Source organism: Tachyglossus aculeatus, chromosome 6 (genome assembly GCF_015852505.1).
Source record: "Tachyglossus aculeatus isolate mTacAcu1 chromosome 6, mTacAcu1.pri, whole genome shotgun sequence".
Classification (NCBI taxonomy): domain Eukaryota; kingdom Metazoa; phylum Chordata; class Mammalia; order Monotremata; family Tachyglossidae; genus Tachyglossus; species Tachyglossus aculeatus.
In genome coordinates this window covers 6,878,901-6,890,361 of record NC_052071.1, presented here as the reverse complement: position 1 = coordinate 6,890,361, position 11,461 = coordinate 6,878,901, and the positions used below count along the sequence as shown (strand labels likewise).

At 51.7% G+C, this 11,461-nt stretch overlaps 1 long non-coding RNA gene across 1 annotated transcript; it reads right to left on the bottom strand.

Moving 5' to 3' along the window:
* Window positions 1-338: 338 nt before the first annotated feature.
* Window positions 339-2,563, bottom strand: LOC119929944. The gene is made up of 2 exons (XR_005451604.1): window positions 2,522-2,563; window positions 339-1,134 (listed from the first exon to the last, which is right to left on the bottom strand). It is a non-coding gene; the product is annotated as an uncharacterized LOC119929944 (long non-coding RNA).
* Window positions 2,564-11,461: the final 8,898 nt, after the last annotated feature.

Below are 11,461 nucleotides of genomic sequence, written 5' to 3'. Positions count from 1 at the left end.
AGCTTTGAATGCAGGGGGAGAGTGGTGGTGTGGCGTATAAGGTGGTCGGGTGTGTACTAAGCACACAGTGCTTGGCAGAGTGACTGCTTAGCACATAAAAAGAGCAGCTGATGAAATGCAATTATAAAAGTCAGATTCTGGACTCTCACAGACAGAAGGGAAATTCTGGGGGGTGGGGAGAGTCCAGACGGCTTCCACGGTCCCTTCCGGACCAGCCGGGACTCAGAAAGACGTCCGCGTCCCGTCCCGTCCCCCCGCTCCCCGCCTCTCCTCCGATCCCCCTCCTCGCCGGCCACCTGCGCTCAGTGCCGAATCAAAAACGCAACGGTGCTCCCGTCTGCCGTGAAATCTTTTTATTATCGCTGCCGACAAATCGCCGAGCACTGCCCGCCCGCCCATCCCAAGGCAGAGAGCCACGCGACGACGGAACGTCAGCACCCTCGGTTCGGTTCACGGGGCTCGGCCGGGGTCGCTTCCCTGCACCGTCTCAGGTCAGAGCCTCGTGAGCCCATCGCAACTTACTCAAAAAAAATATACGTATATATTCATCTATCTCATCTATTTAACTCTGTCCTTTAATCTAAGGAAACGGAGGAACCCTCCGGCGTGGAGGGTGCCTGGATTCCCAAACTCACGTCTAGTGCATTTTTAGTGGGCCGGCGGGAAGGTCCTCCGTGCCGGCACCCACCCCGCTCCAGGGGGGCACCCCAGGCGGCACGACTCGGCCGGATCCCTGACGGACACCCAACGGCCCGGTGGCCGCCCACCCCCGGCCCCCGAGAAATCGGCCGGGATCCGCGTGCCCGGGGGGAGCTTGTGCTTTGAGGTGGGAGGGCGGTGGAAGCGGACCCTCTCCCCCACCCGCTCTCCAATGGTGTCCAGGCCCATCCCACCGTGGGGGTGAAGGGGGCCCGCCGAACCACCGCCCACGCCACGTCCGCCCCCTCAACCAGTTCCGATGGGCACGCCCGGCCAGGGGCCTTCCGACGGGGTGGGTCAGGAAGCCAGGACGCTGGGGGCTGCGGGGGAGCCGCCGGGCCCCCGGACGCTGGCGGCACCACGCCGGGGGCCACCTCGGTCGTCCACGCCGGGGCAGGTGGGGGCCGGCGGCGGGCACGGGCTGCTCACCTGCTCCTGCCACACAACCACACAGACAAAGGCTCGTTAGCTGGGCCCGGTCCCACTGCACCCCCCTCCCCACGGACCCCCAATCCCGTGCTGCCCCCCCCCCCCCCAGTGAATCCAGGAGCCACCGCTTCGACTGGGGTGGGGAGCCCGGTCCCTATACTGTCCTCTTTCAAGCACTCAGTACAGTGCTTTGCTCACAGTAAAGGCTCAATAAATACGACTGAATACATGAACAGGGGGTGTCATTCATGCCGGCGGAAGGCTCCCTCCGGGCCCCGGGGCGTCACCTCGCTCTGCACGTTCACTTCCGAGGCGCTTCTCCACTCCCGAGGCTCCGGCCTCCCCAAATTTCCGCCTCCGGGGAGCCCCCCCACCCCGACCTCTCGCTCCTCTGACCCCAGGGGTCCTTCAGCTCCTCGGCCCCGGGCCCCGACTTGAGCGCTCATTAAATTCTGGCTCTGCTACTACGACTACTTCCACTTTGAGCCCCTGCAATGTTCCAAGAACTGAAGCAGCGTGGTTCCGTGGAAAGAGCCCAGGCTTGGGGGTCAGAGGTCATGGGTTCTAATCCCTGCTCCGCCACATGTCTGCTTGCTTGGGCAAGTCACTTAACTTCTCTGCGCCTCAGTCCCCTCATCTGTAAAATGGGGATGAAGACTGTGAGCCCCCCGTGGGACAACCTGATCACCTTGGATCCCCCCAGTGCTTAGATCAGTGCTTTGCCCATAGTAAGCACTTAAATGCCATCATTATTATTATTACTACTAAGTGCCAGGTCGCTACGGGCTATCGGGTTGGACACAGTCCCTACCCCACAAGGGGCTCCCAGTCTTCCCCCCACTTTTCCAGATGAGGGAACTGAGGCCCAGAGAAGTGGAGTGACTCGCCCCAGGTCACCCGGCAGACGGGCGGCAGAGCCGGGATGAGAACCCGGGCCCTTCTGACACCCAGGCCCGAGCTCTATTCCCTAGGCCACGCTGCTTCTCTACGTGACTGATTAACATGTGTCCGGCACATAGTAAGTGCTTAGCGAATATCGTGAAAAAGAAAAACTAGGACCCTGCCAATACTTACCTTCTCTACATGTCTCGTGAAATGCTGCTTTTTCTACTACTCCAACTACCACCTCTACGACGACAACGCCAAGTCCCACCGCCACCAACACATCGCGGCAGCGGGGCCTAGAGGAAGCAGCCCGGGCTTGGCGGGGGTCGGGAGACCCTCTTTCTAGCCCGGGCTCCGCCGCTGACCTCGCTCAAGGCGCTGCCCTGCTCTGGGCCTCAGTCTCCCCAACTGTACAATGGGGGTGTGATCCTTGCTCTCCCTCCCTTACCGACTGGGAGCCCCAAGTGGGGAGGGACTGTGCCCCCGTCGGGCACAGGCTTCGACTTACCTCAGTGCCTGGCACCCAGTGGGCGTGAGAAGCAGCGTGGCTCAGCGGGAAGAGCCCGGGCTTTGGAGTCGGAGGTCATGGGTTCAAATCCCGGCTCCGCCAATTGTCAGCTGTGTGACTTTGGGCAGGTCACTTCACTTCTCTGGGCCTCGGTGACCTCATCTGTAAAACGGGGATGAAGACTGTGAGCCCCCCGAGGGACAACCTGATCACGTTGTAACCTCCCCAGCGCTTAGAACAGTGCTTTGCACATAGCAAGCGCTTCATAAATGCCATTATCATTATTATTATTAAAAAGAAAAAGAAATTATTAAAAAGAAATGCTGAAAAATGCCATCATTATTATTCAGCGCTGTCTTACCCCCACCCTTTCCCCGCTGCCGATGCTGACGGGGTTGGAGGCGTGGGGGCGGGGTCCCCCCAAACCATTGCTCCCGGTGCGGGGGAAGGAGAGGAGGGATTTTTACGCACCCGAAATACCTTCCTGCTTCAAAAGCCTGGCGTACAGATGGAAGACCTGCTCCTCGACTCTGCACGTGGATCTCTTCAGCTTCTCCCTGCATGTGATCACGTACATCAGGTTCCGAGCCTGTCGAGCCAGCGGGAATAGCGTCACGGCCGGCGGGGAAACCGACTGGGTGCCTGCCGCAGGAAGGACGCTCCACCGGAGGCCTGGTGTCTGTGTCTCACTCTCTCTCACTCTCTTTCCAGGTGTTTAGTAAAGTGCTCTGCACAAAGTAAGCGCTAGAGAAGCAGCGTGACTTAGTGGAAATGATGGTATTTGTTAAGCGCTTACTCTGTGAAAAGCACTGTTCTAAGCACTGGGGGGATACAAGGTGATCAGGTTGTCCCACGGTCTTAATCCCCATTTTCCAGATGAGGGAACTGAGGCACAGAGGAGTTAAGTGACTCGCCCAAAGTCACACAGCTGAAGATTGGCGGAGCGGGGATTTGAACCCATGACCTCAGACTTCAAAGCCCGCGCTCTTTCCATTGAGCCACGGAGAACAGTGGATCCGTTGTTGGGTAGGGACCGTCTCTATATATTGCCGACTTGTACTTCCCAAGTGCTTAGTACAGTGCTCCGCACACAGTAAGCGCTCAATAAATACGATTGAATGAATGAATGAATGAGTGGAAAGAGCATGAGCTTGGGAGTCAGAGGACGTGGGCTCTAATTCCAGTTCCACCACTTAATAATGGCATTTACTAAGCACTTACTATGTGCAAAGCACTGTCCTAAGCCGTTTGTCGGCTGGGTGACCTTGGGCAAATCACTTCACTTCTCTGGGCCTCAGGGACCTCATCTGGAAAATGGGGATTAAAACTGTGAGCCCCACATGGGACAATCTGATTGCCCCATAAGCAGCGTGGCTCAATGGAAAGAGCACGGGCTGTGGAGTCAGAGGTCATGGGTTCGAATCCCAGCTCCGCCAATTGTCAGCCGTGTGACCTCGGGAAAGTCACTTAACGCCTCTGGGCTTCAGTTACCTCATCTGTAAAATGGGGATTAAGACTGTGAGACCCCAGGGGGACAACCTGATCACCTTGTAACCTCCCCAGCACGTAGAACAGTGCTTTGCAGTGCTTAATAAATGCCATTATTATTATCATTACTATTACCCCAGCGCTTAGAACAGTGCTTGGAACATAGTAAGTGGAAAAAAGAGGAGAAAATCTAAGAGTTGGTAGGTTTCCCACCTACAATGAGCTCCCAGCTGAGAAGGGGAAGGAGCTCAAAAGGAGTTTACACTAGAATGCGTGAAACAACATCAAAATACTTTGGAAAACAACTGAGTTCAGTACAACAATAACACAGACACATTCCCAGCCCAAACGCGGGCAGGGGGGGGCCGGGGGTGTGTGAAAATTTGAAATTGGACAGTTCCACTTTCTTTCAAAAGCCAAAAGCTTTCTGTTTTCCACATCCAAATCCCTGGGTTTTTTTTTTTTTAAAGAAAATACCATCATCATTATTATTAGATACATTCCCTGTGCACAATGAGCTTACTTTATACAACTGATTTATTCTTGGGAAGATTCAGAAGGTTGTAAATCTTCCTTCCAAATTTTAAAATGATGGTATTTGTTCATTTATAAGATTTATCATAGGACTGAATGAATAAATGAACAAATACCATCATTTTAAAATATTGAGCGCTTACTGTGTGCAGAGCAGTGCACTAAGCACTTGGGAAGTACAAGTTGGCAACATATAGAGACGGTCCCTACCCAACAGTGGGCTCACAGTCTAAAAGGGGGAGGCAGAGAACAAAACCAAACATACTAACAAAATAAAATAAATAGAATAGATATGTACAAGTAAAATAAATAGAGTAATCAATATGTACAAACATATATACATATATACAGGTGCTGTGGGGAAGGGAAGGGTTGTTCCTACCCAACAAGTTAAGCGCTTACTATGTGCCAAGCACCTTTCTAAGCACGAGGTAATCAGGATTACAAGGGAGTCGGCTGTCCCACGTGGGGCTAACAGTCTTAATCCCCATTTTAGAGATGATGTCACTGAGGCACAGAGAAGGGAAGTGACCTGCCTAAAGTCACACAGCCGACAAGCGGCGGAGCCGGGATTAGAACCCATGACCCCTGACTCCCAAGCCCATGCTCTTTCCACTATTTGTTAAGCGTTTACTATGTGCCAAGCACTGTTCTGCATGCTGGGGCAGATACCCCTTCTAGATACCCCCTTCTAGACTGCGAGCCCGTTGTGGGCAGGGATTGTCTCTGTTGCTGAATTGTACTTCCCAAGCGCCTGGCACAGTGCTCTGCACACAGTAAGCGCTGGATAAACACGATTGAATGGATACAATGAAATCAGGTTGTCGTCATCATCATCATCATCATCATCAATCGTATTTATTGAGCGCTTACTATGTGCAGAGCACTGTACTAAGCACTTGGGAAGTACAAATTTGGCAACATATAGAGACAGTCCCTACCCAACAGTGGGCTCACAGTCTAAAAGGGGGAGACAGAGAACAAAACCAAACATACTAACAAAATAAAATAAATAGGATAGATATGTACAAGTAAAATAAATAAATAAATAAATAGAGTAATAAATATGTACAAACATATATACATATATACAGGTGCTGTGGGGAAGGGAAGGAGGTAAGATGGGGGGATGGAGAGGGGGACGAGGGGGAGAGGAAGGAAGGGGCTCAGTCTGGGAAGGCCTCCTGGAGGAGGTGAGCTCTCAGCAGGGCTCACAGTCTTCACCCCCTTTTGACAAATGAGGGAAATGAGGCACAGAGAAGTGAAGAGATTTGCCCCAAATCACACAGCTGACCCATGGCAGGGCCGCAATTGGAACCCATGACCTCTGACTCGATCAATCAATCGTGTTTATTGAGCGCTTACTGTGTGCAGAGCACTGTACTAAGCGCTTGGGAAGTACAAGTTGGCAACATATAGAGACGGTCCCTACCCAACAGTGGGCTCTCCCAAGCCCGTGATCTTTCCACTGAACCACGCTGCTTCTCACCTGTTGATTGTTCTATTGTACACTCCCAAGCGCCTTGTATAGTGCTTTGTACACAGGAGGTGCTTAATAAATCTGACTGAATGAAGGAATTAAGCTCTTGCAAAACCCAGAGTTCATAACGCAAACTCTAAACCCCCTCCTTCCCCTCCCTCTGTCTTCCTCTCCTCCTCCATACCTCCCTCCCCTCCCCACAGCACCTGTATATATGTTTATACACATTTATTACTCTATTTTACTTGTACGTCTTTACTATTCTATTTATTTTGTTTTGTTAATATGTTTTGTTTTGTCATCTGTCTCCCCCTTCTAGACCGTGAGCCCGCTGTTGGGGAGGGACCGCCTCTATACGTTGCCAACTTGTTATAATAATAATAATAATGATGGCATTTATTAAGCGCTTACTATATGCAAAGCACTATTCTAAGCGCTGGGGAGGTTACAAGGTGATCAGGTTGTCCCACGGGGGGGGGGGCTCACAGTCTTCATCCCCATTTTACAGATGAGAACAGGCACAGAGAAGTGAAGTGAGTTGCCCAAAGTCACACAGCTGACAATTGGCAGAGCCGGGATTTGAACCCGTGACCTCTGACTCCAAAGCCCGGGCTCTTTCCACTGAGCCATGCTGCTTCTCTGTACTTCCCAAGCGCTTAGTACAGTGTTTTGCACACAGTGAGCACTCAATATATACGAATGAATGAATCCCAGCTCCGCCGCTTGTCAGCTGTGTGACTTTGGGCAAGTCACTAAACTTCTCTGTGCCTCAGTTACCTCATCTGCAAAATCGGGAATAAGACTGTGAGCCCCCTGTGGGACAACCTGATCACCTTGTATCCTCCCCAGCGCTTAGAACAGTGCTTTGCACATAGTAAGCGCTTAACAAATACCAAAATTATTATTATTATTATTGTTATTATTATGAATGCCAGTTCCAACCACGTTTCCCCACGTCTCAAGAAACTCCAGTGATTCTCCATCCACCTGTAGCCACGTTCGGCGGGAGGACACTGCGATAAGAAAGAAAGTGTACTGAGCGGCCAGAGAAAAGCGCTGAGGCAAACCCTCAAGAACAGCCGAAAAATGAGGTTTACCAGACACTCCACACTCCAGCACCAACAACTCTGACACCCTCATCCCCATGGGGGCGTGAAAAGAAAAAACTGCTTCAAAAGGCCAGATTTTAACACCTGATTGAGCCCAGGGCCTGGGTTCCAATCCTGCCTCCACCACTTGTCTGCTGGGTGACCTCGGGCAAGTTCAATCAATCCAATTTACTGAGTGCCTACTTACAGTGGGCAAAGCACTGTACTAAGCGCTTGGGAAAGGACAATACAACAATTATCAGGCACATTCCCTGCCCAAAACCTGTAAGTCACTGCCCCTAAGGCGTGGCTTAGTGGCAAGCGCCCGGGTTTGGGAGTCAGAGGTCATGGGTTCAAATCCCGACTCCGCAAATTGTCAGCTGTGTGACTTCGGGCAAGACACTTCACCTCTTCGGGCCTCAGTTACCTCATCTGGAAAATGGGGGTTAGGACTGCGAGCCCCACATTCATTCATTCATTCAATTCATTCAATCGTATTTATTGAGCGTTTACTATGTGCAGAGCACTGTACTAAGCGCTTGGGAAGTACAAGTCGGCAACATCTCCTAGACTGTGGGCCCATTGTTGGGTAGGGACCATCTCTATATGTTGCCGACTTGTACTTCCCAAGCGCTTAGTACAGTGGTCTGCACACAGTAAGCACTCAACAAATACGACTGAATACAGACTTCCCAAGCGCTTAGTACAGTGCTCTGCACACAGTCAGCGCTCAATAAATACGATTGAATGAATATAGGGACTTCCCAAGCGCTTCGTCCAGTACTCTGCACACAGTCAGCGCTCAATAAATACGATTAAATGAATACAGAGACTTCCCAAGCGCTTAGTCCAGTACTCTGCACACAGCCAGCGCTCAATACGATTGAATATAGACTTCCCAAGCGTTCAGTCCAGTGCTCTGCACACAGTCGGCGCTCAATAAATACGATTGAATGAACATAGACTTCCCAAGCGCTTAGTCCAGTGCTCTGCACACAACCAGCGCTCAATAAATACGACTGAATGAATATAGGGACTTCCCAACCGCTTAGTCCAGTGCTCTGCACACAGTCAGCGCTCACAATAAATACGACTGAATGAATATAGACTTCCCGAGCGCTTAGTCCAGTGCTCTGCACACAGCCAGCGCTCAATACGATCGAATGAATATAGACTTCCCAAGCGTTTAGTACAGTGCCCTGCACACAGCGCTCAATAAATACGATTGAATGAAGAGACTTCCCAAGCGTTTAGTCCAGTGCTCTGCACACAGTCAGCGCTCAATAAATACGATTGAATATAGAGACTTCCCAAGCGCTTAGTCCAGGGCTCTGCACAGTCAGCACTCAATAAATACGATTGAATGAATATAGAGACTTCCCAAGCGTTTAGTACAGTGCTGCACACAGTGAACACTCAGTAAAAACGATTGAATGAATATAGAGCCGTCCCAAGCGTTTAGTCCAGTGCTCTGCACACAGTCAGCGCTCAATAAATACGACTGAATGAATATAGGGACTTTCCAAACACTTAGTCCACTGCTCTGCACACAGCCAGCGCTCAATACGATTGAATGAATACAGACTCCCCAAGTGTTTAGTCCAGTGCTCTGCACACAGTCAGCGCTCAATACGATTGAATGAATATACACTTCCCAAACGCTTAGTCCAGTGCTCTGCACACAACCAGCGCTCAATAAATACGACTGAATGACTATAGACTTCCCAAGCGCTTAGTACAGCGCTCTGCACACAGTCAGCGCTCAATCAACACGATTGAATGGACTTCCCAAGCGCTTAGTCCAGTGCTCTGCACAGTCAGCGCTCAATAAATACGACTAAACGAATATAGAGACGGTCCCTACCCAACAACGGTCATTTGTCTGCTAACCAACACCACACACATTAGGGAAGCAGTATGCACGGCCCAGGGGGTGAGGATGTGGGTTCTAATCCTGACTCTGCCAATTTCATGCTCTGTAACCTTGAGCAAATCACTTAACATCTATATGCCTCAGTTTCCTCAACTTTAAAATGGGGATTAAATATCTGTTCTCCCTCCCACTTTAGACTGTGAGTCCACGTGGGTCAGAGACTGTGGGGGAGGCAGGCAACAAAGCTAAACATGGAGACAGGTGTCAAAATCGTCGGAACATGGGACAGCCTGGTCACCTTGTAACCTCCCCGGCGCTTAGAACACTGCTTTGCACATAGTAAGCGCTAAATAAATGCCATCATTATTATTAGCCCACTGCTCTGCACACACAGTCAGCACTCAATAAACGCGACTGACTGAATACAGACTTCCCAAGCGCTTAGTCCAGTGCTCTGCACACATTCAGCACTCAGTAAACACGACTGAATGAATACAGACTTCCCAAGCGCTTAGTCCAGTGCTCTGCACACAGGCAGCACTCAATAAATACGACTGAACGAACATAGGGGCGGTCCCTACCCAACAACGGTCATTTGTCTGCTAACCAATAACACACACATAAGGGAAACAGTATGGCCTAGTAGAGAGAGCACAGCCCTGGGGGTGAGGGTGTGGGTTCTAATCCTGCCTCTGCCAATTTCTTGCTCTGTAACCTTGGGCAAATCACTTAACATCTATATGCCTCAGTTTCCTCAACTTTCTACTGAGGATTAAATATCTGTTCTCCCTCCTACTTTAGACTTTGTGTCCGTGTGGGACAGAGGCAACAAAGCAAAACATGGAGACAGGTGTCAAAATCGTCAGAACAGGGGACAGCCTGGTCACCCTGTAACATCCCCGGCGCTTAAAACAGTACTTTGCACATAGCGAGCGCTCAATAAATGCCATCATTATTATTAGCCCAGTGTTCTGCACACAGTCTCAATAAAGACGGCTGGATGAGTGAATGAGGTGAGTGAATGGGTGACAGATTAGAACCCACGACTCCTGACTCCCAAACCCGGGCTCTTCCCACTGAAGCCAAGCAGGAAAATCAAACTTACGGGCCCAAGGCCATCTTCCCACAGCCTCAAGGCGGACAGGCCGCCATGTAAGTGAGGGCACGTGCCGTTGGGGGAAGGGGGCCGCTCGGGAGCAGCCGCCACGCCATTGGCTGGGCCCCGCCCCCCGTGCGCACGCGCACAGACACCTGCTCACCCCTCCGCCACCGCGCCTCCTATTCGCACACCCCCTTAGCCACCGCCCCCCCCGTGCGCGCCTGCGCACGCACACGTGCTCACCGCCCTCCCCGTGCGCACCCAGCCTCGTGCTCACCCCCCTCAACCGCCCCCCCGCCCTCCGCGCGTGCGCACACGTGCTCACCGCCCTCCCCGTGCGCGCCTGCGCACACAGCCCCGTGCGCTCCCCCCCCCCCAAGCGCGCATGCGCACACATGTGCTCGCTGCCCCGTGCGCGCATGCGCACATAGCTCCGTGCCCCCGCACGCGCCTACGCACACCCCCTCCACCGCCTCACTCCCTACGCGCGTGCGCACACACCCCAGTGCTCACTCCTCAGCCGCCCCCCAACCCATGCGCGCCTGCGCACACACACGTGCTCACCCAGCCCCGTGCTCTCCCCCCGCCCCCCCCGTATGCGCCTGCGCACTCACCCCCCTCAACCGCCCCCTCTGCTGCGCGCATGCGCACAAACCGCCCCCGTGCTCCCCCGCCCCCCTTGCGTTCCCCCCCCCCGTCTCCCGCTGCGGAAGAATAATAATAATAATAATGATAATAATGATGGCATTTGTTGAGCGCTTACTATGTGCGAAGCACTGTTCTAATAGCTGGGCATCATCCATCAATCAATCAATCAGTCAATCAATCGTATTTACTGAGCACTTACTGTGTGCAGGGCACTGTACTAACCGCTTGGGAAGTACAAGTTGGCAACATATAGAGACAGTCAATCAATCAATCGTATTTATTGAGCGCTTACTGTGTGGGAAGCACTGTTCTAAACGCTGGGCATCATCAATCAATCAATCAATCGTATTTATTGGGCGCTTACTGTGTGCAGAGCACTGTACTAAGCGCTTGGGAAGTACAAGTTGGCAACATATAGACAGTCAATCAATCGTATTTATTGAGTGCTTACTGTGTGCAGAGCACTGTACTAAGCGCTTGGGAAGTACAAGTTGGCAACATATAGAGACGGTCAATCAATCGTATTTATTGAGCGCTTACTGCGTGCAGAGCACTGTACTAAGCGCTTGGGAAGTACAAGTTGGCAAAATATAGCGACGGTCCCTACCCAACAGTGGGCTCCCAGTCTAGAAGGGGGAGACAGAGAACAAAACCAAACATATTGATAAAATAAAATAAATAGAATAGATATGTACAAGTTATAGAGTAATAAATATGTACAAACATATAT